This window comes from Elephantulus edwardii, unplaced genomic scaffold (assembly GCF_000299155.1).
Source record: "Elephantulus edwardii isolate Elephantulus edwardi_28Jun2011 unplaced genomic scaffold, EleEdw1.0 scaffold00366, whole genome shotgun sequence".
NCBI classification, from domain to species: Eukaryota; Metazoa; Chordata; class Mammalia; order Macroscelidea; family Macroscelididae; genus Elephantulus; species Elephantulus edwardii.
Genome location: NW_006400116.1, coordinates 1,435,482 through 1,444,669, shown reverse-complemented (window position 1 = coordinate 1,444,669; position 9,188 = coordinate 1,435,482).

Below are 9,188 nucleotides of genomic sequence, written 5' to 3'. Positions count from 1 at the left end.
TTTATCCAGTATTTGTCCTTGTGGGACTAAGTTCACTCAGCATAATGCTTTCCAGTTCCTCCCAAGGTAGCTAGTAGTTTACAAAATGATTGCTCCTGCATACTGCATAGTATTCCATTGTATGAATGTACCGGCTAGTTCCATGTTCTTGCAATGGTGAATAACAGACTACTATTCTTTTTTTGCTCTTTCCAACTTTTGCATTCTTGTCACCATTTACCAATAACATATCATGATTGCATGTTTTATTAATTTCAGATTTAAGATTTGGTGAAAATCTTCAATTTCTTCATCTGGCTCTAGATGTAGGAGTATATATTTGAATAATAATTATAAAATTGGATTTTTAACTATGAATGTGAAACCATTTTCGTTCTGGTTTTCATTCTCTGCATAGTTTACCATATGATTATCTGATTCAAAGTGGCCAAAGCTGGCCCATCTTATCTCACTAATGCCTACTATGTCAATGTTCTTGCGTTCCATTTCATTTTTTATAATGGCCAGTTTTCCAAACTTCAAGTTATGTACATTCCATGTTCCAGTTACGAAATTATATTTGCCATTATTTTTCTTCATATCTCCTGACTTCCAATATGGACTCTACTACTATATGTGTTCCTTTACTGTTCATAAAAGTTTAAGAGGCCTTTATTTAGAACTTTAAAAAATCTGTTAAATTTTTAAAAAACCAGTTCCATTTTGGAAGGCAGGCAGGTAGTTGAGATTTAATTAATAATCAAGTGTGAGCTGTTTAGTCAATTTTATTTAATTAACAGGTGTGAGCTGCTTGGTTATTTTTATTTAATTAACAATCAATTGTGTGTTGGAAGCCTCTTATTTAAACCAATTAGGACCCAATGGATGGGCCTTTTGTCTGAAGAAATTAGATTCTGGACATATGCTGTTTTTATTTCATTAACAATCAGATGTGGGATGTTTGGTCTTTTTTATTTAATTAATGATCAGGTGTGAGCTGTTTGGTTGTTTGGATTTAATTAATAATCAGTTGTGGGTTTGAAGCCTCTTATTTAAACCAGTGAGGACCCAGTAGGTGGACCTAAGGGCCTGCAGTTGGTAGAGTTGGTCAGTCTTCCTGTGGCTTGCTGTGAAGACTGATTTACTTTTAGGGTTATAAACTAAAGTGTCAGCTTGTTGTGTTTGGAGAGAACATTGTTCTAATCAGTACAACAATTGTCAGTTTACTTTTCTAAGATAACTTGTAAGTTGCTGTGATACCAAAAACCACTGATGTGTCAAATGCCACAAGAGTTACCCATGGATATAGGTTTTAGTAGAGCTACTAGATTAAGACAGCTAGGAAGAAGGCTTGGCCACCTACATCTTAAATAACAGGCTTCTGAAAACCATACAGACAGTAGAAGAACAGAATTGAGAAGCCAGAAATTAAACCATCTACCTGTGGTCATTACAAAGAAGAAAGAAGAAAAAAACACCAAAATAGATGTCAGAAGAGACTCTGAATATTTCACTAGCATGTCAAAAAGCCAAAGAGAAAGGAAGAAACCAAGACATTTAGAAGCTGAATAAAAGGTTTAAAAAGGCTGCTCGTAAAGACAAGTCAAAGTATTATAATGAAATGTGCAAGGGGTGGGAGCTGGAAACTCAAAAGGGCCAAATTCACTTGGCATTTCTTAAGCTGAGGGAACTAAAGAACAAATTCAAGTGGCCAGTTGCAATGCTTAAGGATGCTATGGACAGAATATTGAATGATTCAGGAGGAATCATTAAAAGAAGATGGAGGAAGTATACAGAGTCATTGTACTGAAAAGAAGTGATGAAGGAGGAGGTTCAGGCTACTCTGAAGGGCTTGGCAAAAAATAAAGCCCCAGGAATTGATGAAATACCAGTTGACATATTTAAACAGACATTGCCCTGGATGTACTCACCAAGTTTTGTCAAGAAATCTGGAGGACAATTATTTGGCCAACTGACTTGAAGAAATCCATAATTATTCCTATTTAAAAAAAAAAGAAGAAGGTGACCTGACAGAGTGTGGAAATTATTGAATAATATCACTAATGTAACACACTGGCAAAATCCTGCTGAAGATTATCCAGAAATGACTGTAACAATACATTGACAAAAAACTACCAGAAATACAAGCTGGGTATAGAAGAGGTCGTGGCACTACAGACATTATTGCCAATGTCAGATGGATCTTGACAGAAAGTAAAGAGTACCAGAGGAATGTCTATCTGTGTTTCCTTGACTATGCAAAGGCATTTGTGTGCATCACAATAAATTGTGTCTAACCTTGAGGAAAATGGGAATCCCAGAACACTTGGTAGAAGATCAAGGACTGTAGTCTTCAATATGGATTGAAGCTCAACATCAAGAAGACAATGATTCTCACCACTGTGCCAACTAGCAGCACCATGATAGATGGAGAAGAGATTGAGTTTGTTAACAATTGCAGCTTGTTCAGCTCCACAATCAACAGTCAGGAAATCAAAAGATGAATTGCATTAGGAAAAGTTGCTGTCAGGGACCTCTCTAAAGTGCTAAAAAGCAACAACGTCAGTCTAGAGATTAAGGTGTTCCTAATGCAGGTCATGGTCTTCGAAATGACTTGCTATGCATCAGAGAGCTGTACAATGACTAAGGATGACAGAAGAATCGATGCCTTCAAATTGTGGTGCTGGAGAAGAGTCTTGAACGTACCATGGACTGCCAAGAAAACCCATAGGTCTGTCTTGGAGAGGATGAAACAAAGTTTCTCCTTGGAGGCTATACTTTTGTAGCTCCATCTCACATACTTTGGGCATGTGGCCAGGAGAGACTGGTCTGTGGAGAAGGACATCATGCTTAGAAGGGTGGAGGGACAGTGCAGGAGAGGAAGACCCTGCATGAGATGGATTGATACAGTAACTGGGGCAATGGGGGTTGGTGTGTCGGATATAGTGAGATTGGCTCATGACAGGGCAGATTTCAGAGTTGCTGTATATAGGGTCATTAAGTTTCACAGGTAGCTCCATGGCACATAACAACAACCATCTGTGGTCCACTGGTGTTCAACAGGAAACAAAGCCTATCAAGTGAGTAGAAAGCTGAAGCAGGATCTAAAAATCTCACATTATACACAAAAATCATGTCAAGGTGGATCTGGGACGTAAGTATAAAGCCTCAAACCATAAATACTTTAAGACAAAATATGGGATCAGAACTAGAATGCCTGTTGTTGGTGTCGTTGTGTATTGTAGAGTCAGATCTAACTGCTGAGCTGTTAGTAGGTTTTCAGAGGCCGTTAATTGCAAAGGAGGAGATTGCCCATTCTTCTCCAATAGAGCAGCTGGTGGCCTTGAACCACATGCCTTTGAGATTGCAGTGCAGCTACTTGCCACTAGGTCACCAGATATAAATGTTGTTGTACCATGGAGTCACCTGTGACTCATAGCAACCCTATATAGAGCCAGAAATGTACAACCAGGAAAGTATAACTTTTATGGATGGGATCTTCTAAATATTAAGTCCTTGTGTGCATGTATAAAGTTTTTCCTAAAGGGTGAAAAGAAAACTTATTAACCGGCAAAAAAAAATGGTCTCAGGCATGGGTCTATAACAAAGGTATACTACAAGGCCTCTATAAGAAAAAGACTTATAACCAAATTAGAAAATGAGTGCAAGATATGGAGATTTTTCAGAGTCAAACAGACACATGAAGAAATGTTTAAAACCACTGGCAATAAGAGAGATGCAAATAAAAACCACAATGAGATATCATATCACCGCAGTAGCAGTGGCAAAAATTTAATAGGACAGAAAGCAATAAATATTGGAGAGAATATGGAGAGATTTGATCTTTCATACACTATTTGTCAGATTGTAAAATGGTACAACCACTCTGGAAAGCAGTGTGGCATTTCCTTATAACGTTCAACATAGAAATTCCATATGATCCAGATATTCTGCTGCTAAGAATATATACCAAGCAAAATATAATTGAGACACAAATGGATATTTGCATACCTATATTCATTGCAGCATTATTCACAGTAGCAAGACAACAGAAGTAGCTCAAATGCCATCAACAAATGAAAAATTGTGGTATTTTCATGTGATAGAACACTATGTAGCATTCAGGAACAATGATTTAGAAAGATATTATATAACATGGGAGAATCTAGAGCATTATACTGAGTGAATAAACCCAGTCTCATAAGGAAAAATAGTGCATACAATCATTATTGTAGAAATAGAAACATATCTGTGTACAAAAATCCAAAGTGAATGGGTGAGAGGAGTGGTGCTGATGGTAGGGATTGAGGGAAATCAGGACGCCACAACATTGGGTGGGCAGAAAGTGGGGGTGAAGTAATTGGGAAAAATCCAGTGAGGACTTGAAAAGACACTGTAATGATGGGCATAGATCAATGGTGATTAATTTTATAAGACACAATGAATGGAAATGATCACATGAAAAACATTGTGAGTGAAAGAATATGAGAAACACAATGTATATAAATGAAACACAATGTATATGAATCTTGTACACAAACCAACAAAAAATAAAAGTAATTAAAAAGAAAACAAAAAGATATAGAATCATATAAAAATATGCTGTCATAAACTATATTTAAATGTTTGTAGACTTAGTAAAATATTAAAAATATTTGAACACAGACACAGAGAGGATATGGTTAGACCTGGATATGTTTTAAATTAGTATAAAGATCAGATGATGGGCTATGGTACTTTTATGTGGAATATTATGCAGATTTAAAGCAGAATTGTGGCATATTGGCAAAATTAAATTTGTGTCCTCAAAGACTGTCACAATAACATTCTATACAGTTATTTAGGCCTAAACATTACAGCTAAATAATAAAAGAGTCTCAACGTATAAATTCTACATTGAAAGCATCTAAACATGATCCTACACAATAATACTGCTGATGCTTTTGCTTTTTTTATACCTCCCAATCTGTTCATGATTTCACCTTATGAACCTATAAATGAACCTTTTTCAGGGAGTCTCCTGCTTTCAGCCACGTGTGGTACAGATGACTGTGTGTATACTGCTGGTGTGTTCATGTTCCATTTAGACTTGACTCCTCACACTTTTGTTCACGTGCTATTTGGTAAGGAACATTCATTTTTTTCTATACATTTATGATTTACAGCCTGTGTTGGTTTAAACATGATTAAATATTTTAAGCATTAAGGGCCTCTTTGAGTTATAATATCCACAAAGCCACTGACATAAAAATCCAAATATGACTGATTTATCATGCAAATATCCCTGAGTGAAACTGAATAGGGAAGGAGGGAAGCAGACAGAAAAAGCTGAGAGGGAAAAGATTTCAAGCAAAGCCCCACAGAGGATGTCTTCAGTCTGACCCTTCAGGGGAATGTCAACAAACCACTGAAGCCTGTTATATTATGAGCTCTGACATGCCATGTGTGTCCCAGTAGAGCTTGGTTTACATTTTAGAAAGGAATTATTTGGCCTTTCCTCCAAAGTTCCTCAGGGTATATGAAACTCCAATGATTCAGTTAGCTGTTAGCACACAATTTGCACTCCCCAGAGACTCTAGAGTGTAAATCACACCTTGAGTTTCACAAGGGATCTGAACAGTCATTCCTCCATTGAGGACCATTAGCTCTCAGGCCCTGCCTTTCTGTGCATATGAAGCAGTTCCAGAGACCCAAGGCAGCCCCCTTCTGAAGGATCTGATATCAGAATGAAAGGACACAGATGTTTAAGGAGGAAGCAGTACCCTTAAACAGTGGAAGGGAGATGTAGTACACATTTCACAGTCTTTTTCTCTGCAAAGTTTCAAACCCTTACTTAGCTCAGAGCAGTAGTCTCTCACCCTGGAAACAACACAGTCACTTCAATTCCTCCTCTATCCCTCAAAACCAGGTTGGACAGGGAGAATGTAAATCTGCCACTTCTTGAGTTCTACTTAGTAAATTGTCTCCTCTAAGCGCATCAAAATCAGAGATGATAGATATCATGGATTGAATTGTGTTCCCCCAAAATATATGCATGCAATGATAAAATAAGGAAGCTCCTAATGATTTCTCACTATTCAAATAATTGTAGGAGTATAAAGGGTAGAATGCAACACACTTTAATCTCATCACACCCCAAACTGAATGTAAATTAAGCTTCTCTAGGGATGGCCAGTTAGTTATACCTTTTTTTTTCACTAGAGAGAAATGAGACAAGAGGACCAATACAGTCTCATCAAGGAAGACCAAGAAAAGCAGATGCCAGTCTCTGTTCAGGAAGCTCCTTGACACTGGGGAAGCCCAGGAGATCAGGGATCTCCAAGGAATGCTGGCCTACAGATGCTGAAGGATACAAAGACTCCCCTCTACAACTGACTGAAAGAGTGCCCATCTTCTTCTAGAATTGGCAACCTGATTTGGGCTTTTTATGTGCCAAACTATAAGAGAACAAGCTTCTCTTGGTTAAGACCATCTACTTTTGGTATGTTATAGCAGCACAAGATAACGAAGATAATAGATCAGTGGTGAGTGGCTGAGCACAGATTTCTTTCTCAGGATCCACTTACAGACCTCTGACTTTCTCTTAGAGGGATAGAAGAGTGTGTTGAAGAAATGGTGATCTGGAGAACCTAAAACTGGGCTTGGATTCTGTCTTGCATTGTGGATGATCTGTGAGACCGTAGTTGAATCACTTAACCTTTCTGTATCTCACTTTACTGATGTCTATAATGGGAACTATGACATAATCTATTCTTCAGAGTTATTCAGAGGATTTATTTGGTTAATATATGAAAATCATTCACAATGAGGTCTGGCCCAGGGAGCATCAGCAAATTTTTCCGTCTATTTCTTATTTATGTCAAGGTAGATTCTGTGCCTAGTAACAAAGAAAGCAATAAACAGAAGCTTGTTTACTGTGAAACAAATGAAGCTTAAGCTCCAGGATCTCACTTAATCATAATAAATAATGCAGTGTGATTTGTCTTACAGCAAGCACTTCAAATTGTATAATATGTAAGCCTTGAAAACATGGAACCATTCCTGAAATGAGTTTCAGTTTTCCTTATAGTTTGTTACTTGGGAATGTAAACACCATGAGAAGCAAGTAAAGGAATCATTAGAGGTGATATGGCAAAATCACCTTCTACATCCACATCAATATTCTCTCCTCGAGTCATTCACATCATAGTAATCACACCATCAGCTCCACTACTTTCAATATAATAATTTTCACCTGTATCACCAACCATCCTCATACTCATTCTTTCCTTATATTTCTTTGCCAGATATTTTTTACCTTATGGTCTCATTTATCCTCCCAGATTTTCTGGAAGGAAAGGGGAAGAAAAGAAAAAGAGCAGTTGGAATTCTTCAGTCACATTTAGACGGAGATAGGTAAGTTTTATCCTGATTCATTGTTTATACATTGCTCCTTCAATATGGACTGAGGCTCAATGTCAAGAAGACAAAAATTCTCACCACTGGACCAATCGGTAGCATCACGTTGGATGGTGAAGAGATTGAGATTGTTCACAGCTTCAGTCTGCTCGGCTCCACAGTCAACACTCTTGGCACCAGTAGCCAGGAAATCAAAAAACGTATTGCGATGGGAAAGTCTGCGGTTGGGGACCTCTCTAAAGTACTCAAGAGCAACGGTGTCTCTCTGGAGACTAAGGTGCGCCTGATACAGGCCATGGTTTTTGCAATCACTTGTTATGCATCAGAGAGTTGGACAATGACTAGGGAGGATAGAAGGAGAATTGACGCCTTTGAGTTGTGGTGGTGGAGAAGAGTCTTGAATGTACCATGGACTGCCAATAAAACAAACAGATTCATCCTAGAGAGGGTTAAACCAGGCTGCTCCTTGGAGGCAAGGATTCTGGGGCTTCGTCTGACATACTTTGGACATGTTGTAAGGAGAGACAGGTCTTTAGAGAGGGACATCATGCTGGGTAGAGTAGAGGGACAGCGCAGGAGGGGAAGACCCTCTATGAGGTGTATTGATTCAGTGACTGGGGTAATCAGGTTGGGTGTGTCAGAGGCAATGAGATTGGCACAGGATAGAGCAGAATTTAGGGCTGTTGTAAATAGGGTCCCTATGAGTTGCAAATGACTGGATGGCACATAACAACAACAACAACAACTGACACAATGGAACCTGAGTAAACAAGCTACAAGTGTTTACATATCCTCCTTACCAGGGCTCTGCCACTAACAATAAAGGTAGTTTGGTGAAATATCTTCATCTTTAAAAGAAGAAATATAACCTCTATCCCAGGGAGAAAATGTAGGTCAAGTGCTATCGCTCTATTTGCAACACAGAAGGCATTGACTGAACCTATCAAGTGTCAGCTCCCTGACTCTACTTGACCTTTTTCAAAGAACAGAGTTCGATATACCTTAACATAAAGAGAGCTCTGGTGGTTTGTATAGAGTTAGGCTGCCAATTCAAATGTGGCACCTCTCTGATAGTTCAAATCCTTCAGTAACTTCATGGAAGAAGAAGGATAATCTTCCTCGTGATTTACATACAGCCTCAGAAACAGTTCTGGAGAATTAGCTATGAGTCAATTCCTATTTGACAGTGATGGTGAGTAACATAGAAATTTATGCAATATAATAAAATACACAGTAAGAAAAAATTAATATATCATAAATATAAAATAATGCTAACAAATCAGTAGACGATTTGTGAGTAATACATATAAAACACATAATTAAATAAGACTTGTGAAAGGGAAGAGGAAGCAAATATGTTAACTGACGGAATTAATTTAATTAATTTAATTCTAATAGTTAAAAGTTGGGAACAGAGAAGAAGAATCAGTAGTTGGAAAAACATGGGCTTTTTGACAGGAATGAAGCTGGAGATAGAATGATTCAATTTTGTACAATCAATGACTTATTAATTGCAAACACATTTTATAAGAGACACAAACGCAGGTTATACACTTGGATTTCACCTGATGGTATGCATAGGAATCAGATAGATTACATCTGTGGAAGGAACCGCTGGAGAAGCTCAACATCAGCTGTGAAAACTAGGCCGGGGGCTGATTGTGGAACAGGCCACCAATTACTCCTATGCAAGTTCAAGCTGAAGCTGAGGAAAATCAAATCCACAGGAGCCAAAATATGACTTTGATATCATCCCACCTGAATTTCAGAATCATCTCAGGAACAGGTTTGAGGCCTTGAACACTAATGAG